Source organism: Mirounga angustirostris, unplaced genomic scaffold (assembly GCF_029215605.1).
Source record: "Mirounga angustirostris isolate CCGP_5_RB_7025 unplaced genomic scaffold, mMirAng1.0.hap1 SCAF_1, whole genome shotgun sequence".
Classification (NCBI taxonomy): domain Eukaryota; kingdom Metazoa; phylum Chordata; class Mammalia; order Carnivora; family Phocidae; genus Mirounga; species Mirounga angustirostris.
This window is the reverse complement of record NW_026991709.1, coordinates 113,420,682-113,437,255: the sequence shown is the minus strand read 5'-3', so window position 1 is coordinate 113,437,255 and position 16,574 is coordinate 113,420,682. Positions and strand designations below refer to the sequence as shown.

Genomic DNA, 16,574 nt, shown 5'->3' with positions numbered 1-16,574 from the left:
ATATTTTCAAAAATATATAATGGAAAATAGCCTCAAAATTAATAAAATTGGTTACTTTCATGGGGAGTAAAGGAACAAAATGAATGGAACAGGGATGGAAGCAAGGTTTTTGTGGTGCATCTTGTTACAGAGCTGTGTAACTATCTGACACGATTGAAAACAATTGTGAAGCAGTCTAGTTAAAAATAATCAACGCAACTGATTTGTATCTAGACACAAATTTAAATATGAAAATTCCCTGAATCAAGTGTATATCAGTTGGACTAAAAACCACACAGAGAAAAGAGAATTACTTTAATTGACTTTGAAATACAATACTTGATTGGATATCCTTAGTGTAGTATATTCAAATGATAAAAATATTAAACTTTATTCAATATTCTTAATTTTAATGGTAATATTAATATAATTTTGAAATTATTATAGGTATATTTTAAAATAAATAAAATAGGGGCACCCGGGTGGCTCAGTCATTAAGCGTCCACCTTCGGCTCAGGTCATGATCCCAGGGTCCTGGGATCAAGCCCCACACTGGGCTCCCTGCTCAGCGGGAAGCCTGCTTCTCCCTTTCCCACTCCCCCTGCTTGTTGTGTCCCCTCTCTGGCTGTGCCTCTCTCTGTCAAATAAATAAATAAATAAAATCTTTAAAAAATTAAAAAAATAAACAATTATAATGATATCTTTGGAAACCACAAATTTTTGAGTTAGAGGAAAAAGATAAAATTATAAAATATAAAAGCTAAGTAAGTCTATATAAAACTCTAAGTCTATATTGAACCTTAAAATAAAAATATCAGTATTGATTCAAATTCACTGTGTGTGTGTATGTGTGTGTGTGTGTATGTGTCAATTATTTCCAGGCTTTGTCCACTGGAAAACAAGTCATGAGAATTCTGTAGCAATGTGCACCCCTAGAATCCAGCTTGTGATATCTAAATATTGTTTGCCTCTGAAAGGAACCAGGGTCCAGGGTTCCTCAGGGAAATCATTGATTCTCTACCTAAATGTAAGAGTTAAAATTATAAAACTCTTAGAAGAAAATGCAGGAGTGAATCTTCATGATCTTGGGTTAGGTTATAATTTCTTAAATTCAACACCAAAAAACCACAAGCAATAAGAAGAAGATCAATAAGTTGAACTTCATCAAAACTAAAAATTTTTGTGCTGCAAATGACATCATCAAGAAAGTGAAAAGACATCCCACAGACTGGGAGAAAATATTTGAAAATCATACCTCTGATAAAAAAAACTTGTATCTGGAATGTATAAAGAACTCTTAAAACAATAATAAAAAGACAACCCAACTATAAAAGTGGGCCAAAGATTTGAATAGACATTTCTTCAATGAAGATATATGAAATGGTAATAAGCACACACACACACACACACACACCCCACTCAACATCATTATCATTTAAGAAAGGCAAATCAAAACCACAGAGATACCACTCACAAAGAAAGTGGCTTTAATAAAAAAGGCAGAGGGCGCCTGGGTGGCTCAGTTGGTTAAGCATCTGCATTTGGCTCAGTCATGATCCCAGGTTCAAGCCCCACATTGGGCTCTCTGCACAGCGGAGAGTCTGCTTCTCCCTCTCCTTCTGCTGCTCTCCCCACTTGTGCTCTCTCTCTCTCTCAAGTCAATAAATAAAATCTTTAAGAAAATAGAATAAAAAAAATAAAAAATAAATAAAAATGGCAGACAAGAGCCAGTATTGGCAAGGATGTAGAAAAATTGGAAACCTAATTCATTGCTAGTGGGAATGTAAAATGGGCAGCCATTTTGGAAAACCACTTGGCAGTTCTTCAAAATGTTGAACATAGAGTTATATGACACAGGAATTCCACAACTAGTTTTGTACCCTAGATAAATATAAGTCCACATCATAACTAGTACATGGACAGTCATAGCAGCATTATTCATAATAGCCAAAAAAGCATTTGAATAACTATCTACACATGAATGGATAAACAAAATGTGGCATACCCACACAATGGAATATTATTCAGCAATATAAAAGAATGAAGTATACTTTAAAAAAATATCTATGAGCTCATAATTGTACCTAACACACATACACAGACACGCACAACCAGTTACTATTGGTAGTTGTTTACTCACCATCTTACCATTCTGAAAATTGATAAAACAAAATGACAAAAATATCATTTTTCAATTTGCTCATTTAGCCTAATGATATTTATTTATAATGTTGTTTCAATGAGATGCAACTTAAAGATATTTTATACTAATCCTAAAATATTAAAACCTGTAGGTTATAAATTTGACAATTACATTGTTAATATTGAAAATAACATTTACTTTTTTTCCTTCGTAAGTTTATTTTTTCCTTCTCTGAACTTTCTGCTTTGGTTTCTTTGCTTTGTACTCCATGGGTTCAACCACTCTAAGGAAATACTACTCCTACTGAAAAAAAACTTTGAGTGCTAAATGGAAACACATTTTTCACACATACATGGATAGGACTTGTGGAACTGTTTCTTCTCTTTGTAAGTAGAATTAAATTAACTTAATTTAATTTTTATTTATTTTTTTGCTTATAATTGTCATTTTATTTTTTTCTTTATTTTTTAATTTTAATTCAGTTAGCCAACTTATAGTTTATCATTAGTTTTTGATGTAACGTTCAATGATTCATTGGTTGCATATAACACCCAGTGCTCGTCACATCACGTGCCCTCCTTAATGTCCATCACCCAATTATCCCATCCTCCCACCCAATTCCCCTTCAGCAACCCTCAGTTTGTTTCTTGTAGTTAAGAGTGTCTCATCATTTTTCTACCTCTCTGATGACTTCCCATTCAGTTTTCCCTCCTTTCTCCAGTGGTCCCCTGCCCTGTTTCTTATATTCCACATATGAGTGAAGCCATATGACAATTGTCTTTCTCTGATTGACTTATTTCAATAGCATTAATTTTAAACCTGAAGTTTTTAGCAAGATGTTTTCTATGGGTTCTGAAAATCAATCAGCACCAGCAAAAGATTATCATGTCATTAACAAAAACATACACTAGATGAAAACAAAGATTTTAATGTATACGAAAATTAGGGAAAAAACTGATAAAACAATGATCTTGTGATTGTTTGACTGAATAAATATGAACAGAAATTATAACCACTCACCCTTAATTTTGTTCATAGATATAATAGCTTTAACAATGTATTATCTTTTTGCAAGAAAGCATATGTATATGTACATATATATAGATATAGATATTCTTTAATGTGAGACTGTATTTAAGGCTCCCATTTGACTTACAGAACCAATCATAAAATCTACATCCCAAGGCTGTGAAAAATCCATTTCTAATTTGTTTTTACAGAGAAACAGCACAAGGGAAAGACCAGCAAGTGGTGGAAGTGGTCAGTGCATCTGCCATCCCCAGGTGCTGTCCTGGTGAGATTTGTCAGTCCTCTCCGCCTTGTGCACTGATGCTGAAGACTCCCCCCTGACCAGAGCCTAGTCATTTGCCAGGCTCTCCCCATCATGGGGAGTTACACAGCAACTGATCCTCATGCTCACCCTGCTGTCAAAGCATTCCAATTTTTAATCGCTACATGACTTGTCAGATTCAATATGAACCACACGGTTACAATTAAAACCTCTCTAATAATGAGAATGCCAAAAAAGGAGGGGGGGACTTGAAGCATGTTTCCTGTCACTGTTCACATTCTGAAACTAAGTTTAAGAAAGTTCCTCTACTAAAATTTATGTTTGCACTTTGAGAAACTAAATTGTTCTGTCCTTAATTCTTACAGTAAACCACTATATCATTGAAAGCATGTGCCTGCACTTACTGAGTAATTTCTAAGGTTCTGGCTGACTCTCATCGAGTACATTTCCACTATGGAAAAGAATCCATCTCCCATGATGAGGAAAGAAAGCAGCCAAACTCCGGTTCCAGATTTGTACACCACACCTGTCACTTCCTTACCTACTGGGAGATATTTTCTTCTTGACTATATTGAGCTGGAAATGCTAAAGCATATTTTAAGAACTCTCCTTAAAATCAAAAGAATGAACTTTACTTCCCTGAGAATGTTACTTGAATCACAGTCTCAGTTATTTCTCCCCTAGAGTTCGAAATTTTGAATTTCCACAGGATTGAGAATTAAAATGAAATGGAAACTATATTTTATTAATTAAACATTGAAATTAATTTACTTACAGCTATATGTAGATATTGATCCTATGTTTTAGAACATGTTTAAAAGAGATGGGCCAATTCTATTATTTACTGGATTCTGACAAGGTTTTTCTGTGCAGATGAAAATCACATCAGCTAAGAGACACATCAGGCTCTTGTGGAAAAGATACAATGATATCATAGCAGCAAACAGCCCATTCTAATTCTACAGCATGCCCCCAGTGCTTACTGAGATTGGGTAAAGGAGAAAATAGTCTTAGATCTCTTATGCGGAGTAAATACCTTAGAAATCAAACATATCTATGTTTGACTTAATTCATCAAAAAAAAAAATAACTTCTATCCCGATATTTCAGGATTTTTTCCCAGAACATTTATTTCAGTGTCCTTTTAGGTATTTATTTTCTGAATGCCATCAAACAGCAAAAAACTATGATGTTAATCTATAGTTCTGTTTTCTTCTTTTTTTATATTTTATTTTATTGTGGTAAGAACACAACATGAGATCTACCCTCCTAACAATTTTTTTAAGTTTTTATTTGAATTCCAGTTAGTTAACATACAGTGTAATATTAGTTTCAGGTGTACAATATAGTGATTCAAACACTGCCATACAACACCCAGGGCTCATCAGAAAAAGTGTCCTTCTGGTAATCATCAGTTTGTTCTCTATAGTTAAGAGTCTGTTTTCTTGGTTTGCCTCTCTTTCTTTTTTTGTCCCTTTCCTCATTTGTTTTATTTCTTAAATTCCACATATAAGTGAAATCATATGGTATTTGTTGGTCTCTGACTGACTTATTTCACTTAGCATAATACCCTCTAGCTCCATCCATGTTGTTGCAAATGGCAAGATTTCATTCTTTTTAATGGCTAAGTAATATTCCATTGTATATACATACCACCTCTTCTTTATCCATTCATCAGTTGATGGACACTTGGGCTGTTTCCATAATTTGGCTATTGTAGATAATGCTGCTATAAACATTGGGCTGCATGTATCCCTTTGAATTAGTATTTTTGTATTGTTTGGATAAATACTTGGTGGTGCAATTGCTGGATCATAAGGTAGTTCTATTTTTAGTTTTTTTGAGGAAACTCCATACTGTTTTCCAGAGTAGCTGCACCAGTTTGCATTCCCACCAACATTGCAAGAGGGTTCCTCTTTCTCCACATCCTTGCCAACATCTGTTGTTTGTTTGTTTGTTTGTTTCTTTTTTTTTTGGTAAATTATTTTATTTAAATTCAGTTAGTTAATATATAGTGCATCATTAGTTTCAGATGTAGAGTTCAGTAAATCCATCAATTGCATAAAACACCCAGTGCTCATTACATCATGTGTCCTCTTTAATGCCCATCACTCAGTTACCCCATACCCCCCCACCTCTCCTCTAACAACCCTCAGTTTGTTTCCTATAGTTAAGAGTCTCTTATGGTTTGTCTCCCTTTCTCATTTCATCTTGTTTTATTTTTCCCTCCCCTATGATCCTGTTTTTTTTCTTAAATTCCACATAAGAGTGAAATCATTTGATAACTGTATTTCTCTGATTGACTTATTTTGCTCATCATAATACCCTCCAGTTCCATCCATGTCAATGTAGATGGTAAGATCTCATCCTTTTTGATGGCTGAGTAATATTCCATTGTATATATGTACATCTTCTTTATCCATTCATCTGCTGATGGACATCTGGGCTCTTTTCAGAGTTTGGCTACTGTGGACATTGCTGTTATAAACGTTGGTGTGCAGGGGCCCCTTCAGATCACAGCATTTGTATCCTTTGGGTAAATACCTAGTAGTGCAATTGGTGGGTTGTAGGGTAGCTCTATCTTTAACTTTTTGAGGAACCTCCATACTGTTTTCCAGAGTGACTCTACCAGCTTGCATTCCCACCAACAGTATAAGAGGGTTCCCCTTTCTCTGCATCCTCGCCAACATTTGTTGTTCTCTGACTTGTTAATTTTAGTTCTGACTGGTGTGTGGTGGTATCTCATTATGGTTTTGATTTGTATTTCCCTGATGTTGAGTGATGGTGAGCACTTTTTCATGTGTCTGTTGGACATTTGTATGTCTTCTTTGGAGAAATGTTTGTTCATGTCTTCTGCCCATTTCTTGACTGGATTCTTTGTTTTTTGGGTGATAAGTTTGATAAGTTCTTTATAGATTTTAGATACTAGCCCGTTATCTGACAAGACATTTGCAAATACCTTCTCCCATTCTGTCAGTTGTCTTTTGGTTTTGTCAACTGTTTCCTTTGTTGTGCAAAAGCTTTTTATCTTGATGAAGTCCCAATAGTTCATTTTTGCCTTTATTTCCCTTGCCTTTGGAGATGTGTCTAGCAAGAAGTTGTGGTGGCTGAGGTGACAGAGGTTGCTGCCTGTGTTCTCCTCTAGGATTTTGATGGATTCCTGACTCACATTTAGGTCTTTCATCCATTTTTGAGTTTATCTTTGTGTATGGTGTAAGAAAATGGTCCAGTTTCATTCTTCTACATGTGGCTGTCCAATTTTCTCAACACCTTTTGTTGAAGAGACTGTCTTTTTTCCATGGATAGTCTTTCCTGCTTTGTTGAGATTAGTTGACCACAGAATTGAGAGTCGATTTCTGGGTTCTCTCCATTGATCTATGTATCTCATTTTTGTGCTAGTACCATACTGTTTTGATCACTACAGTTTGTAATATAACATGAAGTCCAGAATTGTGATGCCTCCAGCTTTGCTTTTCTTTTTCAAAGTTGCTTTGACTATTCAGCGTCTTTTATGGTTCCATACAAATTTTAGGATTGTTTGTTCTAGTTCTGTGAAAAATGCTGGTAGTATTTTAATGGGAATTGCATTAAATGTGTAGATTGCTTTGGGTTTATAGACATTTTAACCATATTTGTTTTTCTGATCCATGAGCATGGAATGTCTCCCCATTTCTTTGTGTCATCTTCAATTTCTTTCATCAGTATTTGATAGTTTTCAGAGTATAGGTCTTTCACTTTTTTGGTTAGGTTTAGTCCTAGGTGTCTTATTGTTTTTGGTGCAGTTGTAAATGAGATTGGTTCCTTAATTTCTCTTTCTGCTGCTTCATTAATGGTGTATAGAAATGCAACAAATTTCTGTACATTGATTTTGTATCCTGTGACTCTACTGAATTTGTTTATCAGTTCTAGCAGTTTTGGGGTGAAGTCTTGGGTTTTCTACATAGAATATCATGTCATCTGCAAATAGTGAATGTTTTACTTCTTCCTTGCCAAGTTGGATATCTTTTATTTCTTTCTGTTGTCTGATTGTTGTGGCTAGGACTATGTTAAATACCCTCTTAACAAGTTTTTAAGTGCACAAAACATTACTCTTGACTATGGGTACAATATTATCTAGCAGCTTTCTAGAGCTTATTCATTTTGTTTAACTGAAACTTAAGCCCATGGAATAGTAATTCCCCATCAAGAACTTCATTATGGAAAGTGTGAGCTAAATAGTGAAATCCTAGAGAAAGCACTAAATGAGTAAGATTCCCCATTGTTAGACCTATATTGTTGCCATGTGTCACAATCTCTTAAACTGGAAAACATTTTAATGATTTATGGAATCCAGATTTCCATTAATCTTCTTCAGAATTGTCAAGCATGTCTCCTCTACATAAAAAAGCTCAACTCTTCATTTATCATTTAATTAAAAAATCAAGGAACAAACTCTACTTACCACTTTCCTTTCCACTTGCTGTAGGCTAGTCTTGTGCCAAGGAATATCTTGAAAGAGGAAATCTAAGTACATCTTTTTAAATACCAAAATTCATATACAACTTCAGGGTTTGTTGAGTGGAAATATTTACAAAATCTCTACCTCGTTTACCAACACAGCACATAGCTTCCGTTCCACAGACCTAGGCTTCTTGCAGCCAACACCATGCCTTTGTGTCCACAATAGGAATACAATGAACTGATTGTGGTATCACACTATTAATCCACACCAGTGAGTACAGCCACTTTTATGTTTACTGCAAAAATTCACATGCTAGAATTTAGGGTTATGTATTGAAGGAATTAAATTACATCTATTGTTTGTATTTTCCACTGTTTTTTTTTTTAAAGATTATATTTATTTATTTATTTGACAGAGAAAGAGACACAGTGAGAGAGGGAACACAAGCAGGGGTAGTGGGAGAGGGAGAAGCAGGCTTCCTGCCGAGCAGGGAGCCCGACACGGGGCTTGATCCCAGGACCCTGGAATCATGACCTGAGCTGAAGGCAGACGCTTAACGACTGAGCCACCCAGGCACCCCTGTACTTTCCACTGTTTTGTCTTTCAGTGTGGTTTTGCTATTTACCTAACAGAGTTTTTTGCTCTGTCCAGATCTTTCTGTATACTTGGGAAGCAAAAGTCTTCCCTATAAGAGTGCCAACTTAGAGCATTGGTGCTAACTTGAGGTCATCCTGCACTCATTACTTTGTATCCTCCACAAATCATGTTCTACTTTATATCATGTGGCATAACCCACTCCATTCACCACTGAGAATCAGGAACATTGCTACACCATGTTGCTACATCATCACAGTGATGAACAGTGCTTAAATGTATTTGTATATATATATATGTATATATATATATATATATTTAAAAACATTTTAAATTTAAATTAAATTATAATTCAGAGGATCCTCATGAAATGTCCAAAGTATATCAGTCAGGAAAATGGGATCTTTTTTTTTCTTTTCTGTAATAGCAGTTGATAACTTTTCAACACAATTTTACTTTTACTTCAAGATAATATAAGAGTGCCTTACATCACTTCATGTTATATCCTATTAAATATTTATAATGTATTGACTGGGCTATCATATTTAGCAATAAAAATATAGGACACCCAGTTAAATTTGAATTTCAGATAAATCATGGAATTTTAAAACTTATTTGGGACATAGTTTCTTAAAAATTACTCCTTGTTTACCTGAAATTTGAATTTAATTTGCTGTCCTGTATTTTATCTTACAATCTTATTTGTTGATTTGTTAAAATTTTCTAGTAAAAATAATTCTAAAACTAAAAAGACCACAATAGGAACCCATTCTGACATGATGAATTATTACATAATTATTTAGATATACTGAAAGCTAGAGAAAATCTGTCAAATAGAATATGCACAGAGTAAAACACAATTTGGGATGACTTAATCCCTAGCCCATTGTCATAAAAGTGTTCATTGATTATCTGTCTATGATTTTAGGAACTAACTATCCTAATTACAAACGTAACCAGTGCAACAAAAGTTACTTTGAAGTTGGGTGGGAAGTTTGACACTCAAGAGAGAAATGCAGCCAAGGAAGTGATGAAATTATTTAGGTGCAAAGAGAAGAGGCTAAGAACAGAAACATAAAGACCCCTGCATGTAAGCGGTGGCAGAAGAAGAATACTCTAGAAAGAGACTGAGAAAGGGCATCAAGGGGATGAAGAGAGGGAGAAGCATTCTCCACGGAACATTCCCCACGGAACTAAACCATAATCCCTTCAGAAGATGGCTACTTCTGACAAGGGAGGGAAGATTCAAGATAAGTCTGAAATATTGGTGGTACCAGAAATAAGTACTGAAAAGATGATGTAGAAATGTCACAAGGACCCAGGAGCCAACATTAAGGGACTCCCATAGATCCAAACAATAGTAATATACTAGAATTCATTAAATAAAATTTGATTCCATGAGTCTCTACAGAAAATAATCAAAGACAGATGATAGATGATAGATAGGTAGATAGATTAGATATAGATAGATAGATGATAGATAGGTAGATGGTAGATAGATAGATAGATAGATAGATAGATAGATAGATAGATAGATAGATAAAGAAAAGAAGAGAAGGGACACTTTTCCCTTACAGTGACATGCTGACTAATAAATATAGAAAGAATGATGGAATCACCATTGTGCCATCGTAATTGTAAAAATTGTTTCAAGAAAGAATTAGGGGTGAAGGTGGAGGTTAAATGAGGTTCAGACAATTTACATAATATTAAGTATTTTTCCACAAATTACTATAATAGTTCATCTTCATTATTCACAAATTCCACATCTGTGAATTCAGCTGCTCCTTAAAATTCGTTGGTAACCCCAAGTTCAATACTCACTCAATACTCATGAATATCATTATTCATGGATATACACAGAAGGGTGAAAAATCTGAGTCGTTCAATGTGCATATGCTCAGCTGAGGTAGAACAAGGCAACTCTCTGCCTTCTTATTTCAGCTGTCATTCTGTAAACCAGAGTGTTTTTCAAGGTATATTGTCAGGTTTTTGCATTTTTGTGCTTTTATTGGTTATTTCGCTGTTTAACTTGTCTCCAAAGTGTAGTGATGTAGTCCCTTCCCATGTTCTTAAGGGTGAGAACATTCTGACGTGCCTTATGGAGAAAATATTATGTTAGACAAGCTTCTTCAGGCATGAATTACAATGTTGTTGTCCGTGGGTTTAATTAACGTTAATGAGTTGACAACATATATTAAATAAAGTGTCTTTAAACAAACGAAAACCCACACAAAACAAGGTTATGTATTGATTGGTTGATGAAAGTGTGACTAGTGGCTCTCAGGAACTTAACTCTGTATTTTTTTTTTTTTTTTTGGAATTAATGCTCAGTACTTCCTAATTCAGTGTTCACAGAAAGTCTGTAGAACATAGAACTAGTTTGAATAATGGCATTCAAATGTAATTACAAAGGGAGAAATGATAAACATACAGTGGAGATATTGGACAAAACCTTAACCAAGTGATCCCAATTAATAACACTCATAAGGGGCAAATGGATATTATGGTCCACCAGATTTGATACTCTGAAAAACATATAACATTCTTTATTCTTTATCCCAAATTGTTTAAAAGTTGAAATGAATATGGAGGAAACACCAGAGAACTCTCACAAAGTAAAAAGCATTCTATAAAGCATTAGCTTATGTTCTTAAAAAATGTCAATGGCCTAAAAGTCAAAGAAAGATTGAGGAACTTGTCCATATTAAATAGACTAACAGAAGCATATAAATGCATCGTGCAATTCTTCACAAGAGTCTGTACCAAAAAAAGAAGCTATAGAATACATTAGGAAAATGGACTGTATTAGGTAATAGTTTTATATCAATATTTAGTTTCCTGAATTTGATCATTGTACTGTGGATATGTCAGAGAATATTTTTGTTCTTAGGAAATACACATAAAAGTGACATGGGGTAAAGAAAAATGAAGTATGTAACTTACAGGAAAAAAACTTAGCATATAATTATCTATCTATCATCTATTGAGAAGAGAGAGAGCACAAAAGTAACAAAATATTACAAATAGGTGAATCTGGGTAAAGAGAATTAGTTGTACAAATCTTGCAACGTTTTTTGTTCAGAATGATTTCAAGATACACAGTTTTTGAAAGGAGAAAGAAGCTCAGGAGGGTGTGCTGTCAGAGGAGTCCAGAGAAAACGAAGTTGCCACAGTGTCAAAAGCTACAGAGGTGAGTGAGGTTGGGGATTTAGATTAGATTTAGCAGCAGGGAGCTGCTAGTGAAGCCAATTTCCGTGGTTTTGTAGAGATAGAAGCCTGCTTGTCATGGGTGCAAATGAAGTGGTGTGTGGGAATACAGACACCAAGTTCTAGAATTTTAGCTGTTAAAAGAACTATGGTAAAAGGTGGAATGAGTGAAGGAATTGTGTTTTTTGTTTGTTTGTTTGATTTTAAATTGGAGAGGTGTGAGCATTTTTAAATGGGGATGGGGACCCAAGTTTGGCCAGTGAGAGGAAGGGGGAAGCGTTGAAGTCAAGTGGAAAGGCGGTAATGATCAAGAAGGGAGGGCTCTAATGAAAAGTAGGAACAGGGATGAGAGACACAGAGAGGATAGGAGGCAATGTTGAATTCAACTTAATTAACTGGAAAATAGATCTTCTTAAAAATTGAAACAGTAGTATGATATCTTTTAGGTTTCCTTAAGAAAAGTCAGTTTATGAAATCCCTTAGATTATAATAAGGGAGGTAGCATATTCATATAGAGAACATGTTTTAAAGCTACTGTATGTTTTCAAATCTGGAAAACGCAATAATTTATCTTTAGTATTGTGATATCTCAAAAAAACATAGGGATATGAATTGCAATCATATGTCCTAGCATCTTTTCTTTTCTTTTTTTTTTTCTCTAAAATATCTCCCTTGTGAGCATGTCCATTCTCCTGATATTGGCTCTAACTGCCTTCAGAAGTGTGGCATTTGGATGTTTCACCTTAAACTCCATAATCTTCTTCCCCAAACCTGCTTCTTTGCACTTTTTTTCTTTAGTGTCTAATTGAGGTGAAGAACAGCACAGCTCATTTTAAAATATTTTGATAGATACATAGTTTATTTTCAATGAATGAGTAATTGCATAATGCATTCTTCCAGGGTGCCGGGGCAGGAATCATGTGTTCCAAAGAGAAGAGTATCACATTTAATTTATTTTTTGGCTATAGACCAATCGAGGAGGTAATGATTTAGCATCTATGGAGTGGCCTAAGAAACAAACAACACTAATTGTGAGGTCTACTTTAAAGTCTCATTAAATGCCAAGGGAACTGTCAAAATTTCAACCTTATAATTAAAATATTCAACTTTGGTGTTTGTGTTTGAACCTGGGCTGAAATTGAGCAAATGGAACTACGGCAGCTGCAGGCGACACCAGCTTTGCTAGCATCTGCTCTGTAAGAAGCCCAAGTAACTTCTTAAAAAGTTTGGTTAGCTTGTGGCATGTAAATACTCACCAGTGAAACAACTCTAACTGAAAATGGTAAACTTGAGTTCAATAGTTTTGTTTGCATGGGAATAGGAGGAAGTGATAGAGGAAAATAAAAAAGAGAAAGTGAATGCAGCGACAAGTATTTCTTGAAGAAGAATAGAAAAGCAAGATCTTTTTTTTTTTTTTTTCCTGGTACTATGTACCAGAATGTTAGTTGACTATTAACTCTCTGCTTATTCTTCTTTGAATTGTTGGAACCAAAGCCATGTGACATTTACTCCTCAGCTTCCTTGTATGTTACATTTTTTATTTTCTTCGAACAAAAGACCATGGCAACTTACTTGATTGGGGCCACAAATAGACAAGCTTTTCGAATCTCAGAATCTATCAAATGTAAAGGGACTAGATTATTTTAGCATTAAATTAGATTAAGATGTGTTTTTAGAAAAAACCATATTTATCCTTTTTGCTATGGGGTCATATTTGAACGGGCAGTTGTATGAGAAATTGCTTTAATTTTTGTTGTTGCTTCTACAAGATTGTAAGAACATATATAGATAATGTTAATCCTGTTCCTCTAGAGTTGTAGTACTTTTTCTTAACATCCTTCTATGATCTGGGACTGCTAACATTTGTGAAATCTCTTCGAGAAGACATTTACTTTAAGAGACAAAACAGCTATGGTTTAACTATGCAAGCAGATCCACCCAAAAAATCTCATTCATAAAATAATGGTGCTTTGCAACAAGTTCATTTGACTGTGGAAATTTGAAAAATGTGTTATTGCTTGGGTCATTTTAAAAACCATGATTTGGAAAAATATGGTGCAAGTTGTAATTCTTTCTAATTAAAAACCAGGCAAGCCCTTAGGTGGGAGTCACAGTGAGCTGCCCTGAGTTTTTCCCAAGCCTAACAAAAGAAAGAAGGACTGGCCACTGCTTTAGCCTGCCAACTGTGCATTGTTCAAGGAATCAAAATAAAGAGGCAAAGGGGTCAAGGGTTAGGAGCTCATATTTCCACTCTACATGACCCCGTCTCGGGGCTGGGGTGCTCTTGTCATCTGTTTCTGAAGGTCTCTCACACAAGAGTCTCCTCCACCCCTTTTGGGAAACTCCTGTGTAGACTATGCCGGTGATTAATGAAAAGGGCTCACAGGAGACCTTCTTAAAATGCTTTGGACAAAAGGGTCCTCAGCACGAAGGCTTCAGAAGAATACCTGCAGACATTACTGTCTTGAGAATACAGTGGAAATATCTGTGTTTTCCACTAATCTACCTTTTTACAACATATCAAGTAACTTGATTAATGGTGTGCCACTTTCTATTCTTATTAAAGGCTGTCACCAGAATACTTAAACGTTCACACTTCATGTATCGCAGAATATCTGGCTGATTTTTATGTTGTGTTCATTATTTTAAGGTCGTATTAGGTGCTACTGGGTTGAATTCTGAAATTCCACTTAGGCCACAAATATTGGAAAATTATAAATCATGTTCTAGCAAATGACATTTAGATGTATATGACAATTTTTATCAAAATCTGAAAAAGTAGAACATAAATTATTAACGCTATCCTTGTGACATAGTAGGCGCCTGAATAAAAACGTACTTCATTAAAATCCAAACCTTGTAGGTTTTACAAGCCGACGGTGAGGCTTTGCGTTTTCTCTTCGGCAGCAGCGCCGAGAGCGATGGGCATCTCTCGGGACAATTGGTACAAGCGCCGCAAGACCGGGGGCAAGAGAAAGCCCTACCCCAAGGAGCGCTGCCAACACTAAGATTGGCCCCCACCGCATACACACAGTCCGAGTCCGGGGAGGCAATAAGAAGTACCGCGCCTTGAGGCTAGACGTGGGGAACTTCCCCTGGGGCTCTGAGTGTCCCACGCGAAAAACAAGGATTATCGATGTTGCCTACAACGCATCCAACAACGGACTGGTCCGCGCCAAGACCCTGGTGCAGAACTGTATTGTGCTAATGACAGCACACGGTACCGGCAGTGGTACGAGTCCCACGGTGCACTGCCCCGGGGCCACAAGAAGGAGGCCAAGCTGACGCCCGCGGCAGACGAGATTTTAAACGAAAAACGATCCAAGAAAATTCAGAAGAAGTATGATGAAAGGAAAAAGAATGCCAAAATCAGCAGTCTTCTGGAGGAGCAGTTCCAGCAGGACAAGCTTCTTGCGTGCATCGCTTCAAGACCAGGCCAGTGTGGCCGAGCAGATGGCTACGTGCTAGAGGGCAAGGAGCTAGAGTTCTGTCTGAAGAAAATCAAAGCCCGGAAAGGCAAATAAATCTTCCTCCTATCTTCGGTCATGTAATGAAGGTGTTTATTGTCCTGTAAAAAAAAAAAAAAAAAAAAAAAAAAAAAAAATCCAAACCTTGTAATTATCACATTTTCACTGGCTGCTTTGCTAGAAATTTCTCAAGAGATTATGAGACATATTAATGAAAATCCAAAGGTGATTTTAAAAGATTCCACCCCCACCCCAAATACTTACAAGACAGTAAAATTAAACATGCTGTGGCTATTATTTTTTCCATTGGTTTAGGACAGTGAAATAAGACATAGGCTCTAGTTCTAAGAGCTACCAGGGGTCCAATTTCTGGAAACCCTAACGTCTAATGCCTAACCTACAACTGTACTGATTAGGACAGTGTTTCACCAATTCCGCACTGTTCGCGCTAATGAGCCTGCAGAAAACTGGGAATTATCAGTTAAAGCTGCTGTTAAGCTGCTCCCCTCACAGTATATCAGCTCCACGACTTTCTTACTATCCTACAATTCAATATAGCATCCCTCGAAACAGTCGGCTTCTAGTTAACATAGAAATTTGTTGTGAAAGAAGGAGGGCAATGAGGAGAGGCCATATTTGTCTATGACCATGAGTATAAAATGCCTTCAATGGAATAGCGCATTCTATCAAATAGCATCCCTGTACTCTGTCTGCATGGGATTTGATAGGAATCTACTTTGGACCAAATGCATCCTTTCTTCCCATTTTCTGTGCTTACTCGCTTTTCAGAGCAAAAGGAGTTCAGATTTCCTAACCGCTGAAGTGTAAATCATAGCTATGGGACTATTGAGGCGATTTTGACCGAACTGCAGAGAAGCAAGAAGAAAAGAGTAGAAACACCTCTTTTCATCAAATTTCATTACATTTCAATTTAGATAACTAGGAACAAGACAGCTTTTTCCTGTTTTATCGAACTGTTTAACCTCCAAATAGCCATGGCTATGGAGAAGTAATGTCTGAGTTTTGAGGGTACAGTCACACTTTCCAGATAAACTAAATTATGATTACAGGATAGCCTTTGATGCTGAGAGCTACACTGCAAATTTTCAGGTTGCTGAAAAACCGATCCAAAGGTAAGGGTTAACACAGTGCGTACAAGGAGAGGGAAACAAAGGGAGAAAAAATTTTTTTCAAAACTGGTACAAGGCCTCTTTGCTTATTTCCAGGACCAGTCAGCCAGATTTAAAGTTTCAGCTCATGTCCTTCTTTTCCTCTGAAATGATTCTTGGATCACATCCAGCCAAATGCTCTTCATGCCTTCTCTGCCAGCCCTCCCCCACCCCCACCCCCACCCCCACCTGTACCTCTCACTCACTTGTCTTTCCACCAGGTTAAGTAAGTGGCAGGGTGGTAGGAGGGGTAAGAACCTGACCTCGTGCTGAAATATAAC

General features: G+C 36.2%; 1 pseudogene; it reads left to right on the top strand.

The window, feature by feature from the left end:
* Positions 1-14,578: 14,578 nt before the first annotated feature.
* On the top strand, positions 14,579-15,261 carry LOC123834643 (small ribosomal subunit protein eS8-like; annotated as a pseudogene).
* The last annotated feature ends 1,313 nt before the right edge of the window (positions 15,262-16,574 follow it).